This window comes from Schistocerca serialis, unplaced genomic scaffold (assembly GCF_023864345.2).
Source record: "Schistocerca serialis cubense isolate TAMUIC-IGC-003099 unplaced genomic scaffold, iqSchSeri2.2 HiC_scaffold_1132, whole genome shotgun sequence".
Lineage (NCBI taxonomy): Eukaryota > Metazoa > Arthropoda > Insecta > Orthoptera > Acrididae > Schistocerca > Schistocerca serialis.
The window spans coordinates 40,001-42,500 of NW_026047329.1; the positions used below are offsets into that span (position 1 = coordinate 40,001).

At 63.2% G+C, this 2,500-nt stretch overlaps 1 pseudogene; it reads left to right on the forward strand.

Annotated features, from left to right (window-relative positions):
- The window catches only part of LOC126432398 (large subunit ribosomal RNA), a 7,711-nt pseudogene that overhangs the window by 2,022 nt on the left and 3,189 nt on the right, over positions 1–2,500 (forward strand).

Below are 2,500 nucleotides of genomic sequence, written 5' to 3' on the forward strand. Positions count from 1 at the left end.
CAAGTCGGGCCCCTCTTTTAGAGATGCTCGTCGGGGTAACCCAAAAGGACCCGGAGACGCCGTCGGGAGATCGGGGAAGAGTTTTCTTTTCTGCATGAGCGTTCGAGTTCCCTGGAATCCTCTAGCAGGGAGATAGGGTTTGGAACGCGAAGAGCACCGCAGTTGCGGCGGTGTCCCGATCTTCCCCTCGGACCTTGAAAATCCGGGAGAGGGCCACGTGGAGGTGTCGCGCCGGTTCGTACCCATATCCGCAGCAGGTCTCCAAGGTGAAGAGCCTCTAGTCGATAGAATAATGTAGGTAAGGGAAGTCGGCAAATTGGATCCGTAACTTCGGGATAAGGATTGGCTCTGAGGATCGGGGCGTGTCGGGCTTGGTCGGGAAGTGGGTCAGCGCTAACGTGCCGGGCCTGGGCGAGGTGAGTGCCGTAGGGGTGCCGGTAAGTGCGGGCGTTTAGCGCGGGCGTGGTCTGCTCTCGCCGTTGGTTGGCCTCGTGCTGGCCGGCGGTGCAGGATGCGCGCGCCTGCGCGGCGTTCGCGCCCCGGTGCTTCAACCTGCGTGCAGGATCCGAGCTCGGTCCCGTGCCTTGGCCTCCCACGGATCTTCCTTGCTGCGAGGCCGCGTCCGCCTTAGCGTGCTCCTCCGGGGGCGCGCGGGTGCGCGGATTCTCTTCGGCCGCCATTCAACGATCAACTCAGAACTGGCACGGACTGGGGGAATCCGACTGTCTAATTAAAACAAAGCATTGCGATGGCCCTAGCGGGTGTTGACGCAATGTGATTTCTGCCCAGTGCTCTGAATGTCAACGTGAAGAAATTCAAGCAAGCGCGGGTAAACGGCGGGAGTAACTATGACTCTCTTAAGTTTAAGTTTAAGTTTTAGTTGGGGGCAGTAAGCAGAGAATAAGTGGTGGCCCTTCCGCTGAAGGTGCCACCCCAACTCCCCCAGCACCTAGCCGGCCAACCGGCCGTGCCGAAAATCTTGTAACTTTTGCAGCTATGTATACCTGTAGTGAGTGCCACCGCAGCTTTACAACCAAGAACGGTCTCGGGGTCCATCGCCGCCGCCAACATCTTGCGGCCGCCAACGCGGAGATCGTCACGGAGAGGCATCGCGCGAGGTGGACGGAGGAAGAAGTCCTGTCGCTCGCCAAGGCGGAGGCCGAACTGTTCCTTGAGAGGGACGCCCGGTTCTTCTTCGTCAATCAAGAACTCATCAGGATGTTCCCCGACCGAACGCTCGAGGCAATCAAGTGCCGACGGCGGCAAGCTGCCCACAAGCAGCTTGTCCGCCAATTCATGGAGGCGCTTGAGATCGGTCGGGGGGAAGAGCCGGCGTCCCGCCGGGGAGCAGCGAGCCCGCTGCCTGACGCGGGCGAGGCCGCTGCGCCGCCCGTCGACGCAGCCGAGGACTTCGCGGCCGACACCACCGGGCCGCCGCCGGAGGGGCCGACTGACGCCGCCATCTGGGAGCATCTGGCGGGGCTACCCGCTTCCCCCCAGCGTTTCTCTGCCCTGGATCGTGTCATAGGTCTGGGGCGGGGCACGCCGCCCGATGTCATCCTGGGCATGCTCCCGGATGCCCTTGCGTCGGTCGGGTCCAGAGGGGAGAGATCGATCACCAGGACACAGCGGCCGCGCCAACCATCGAAGCGGCCGCCTGCCGCGCCGCCGACGCAGAAGCGCAAGCGGCGCCGCTGGGAGTACGCGAGAACGCAGGATGCCTTCCGACGGTCGCGTGCACGTTGCGTGCGCGGCCTCTTGGATGGCACCCTGCTCCAGCCGCCACCTGCCATCCCTGGTCTGCTGGACTTCTGGGCGGACCTCTTCACCAAGAAGCCCATCTCCACCGCGGGCTTCATTCGTGACCGCCTCCTCCCGCACTCAGAGCCTGTCGCTCTCGAGTGCATATGGGGGCCGGTCACACATGAGGAGGTCGCCGCCGCGTTGCCGCCCAGGGGATCAGCAGCCGGGCCGGACGGCCTTACCCCAGCGGAGTTGCGGCGCCTGCCGCACGAAGTCCTGGTGAAAGTGATGAATCTCTTCCTTCTGGCCCGCGCCCTTCCGGAACGCCTGCTTCGCGCGCGGACGTCCCTTCTCCCGAAAACGGCTGCACCAACATCCCCCGCTGACTTTCGCCCCATTACGGTCTGCTCGGTGTTGGCGCGGACCTTTCACAAGGTTCTCGCGTCACGCCTGATGCGCGCATGTGCTGTGGACGAACGTCAGCGGGCATTCATCCCTCGGGATGGGATGTTGGAAAATACCTTCATCTTGGACACTGCTCTCACCGACGCAGTTCGCTCCTGCCGCTCTGTCTTTGTGGCATCGATCGACGTATCTAAGGCATTCGATTCGGTAGATCATGCTGCCCTTCGCCCCGTGCTGAAGGCGCATGGCCTGCCGGATTGCTTTGTCGAGTATGTCGAGCGGTGCTACGAGGGCAGCACGACAGTGATAGCGGACGGCGCCGGCGTGGGCGTGTCTGTGCAGCCAGCACGGG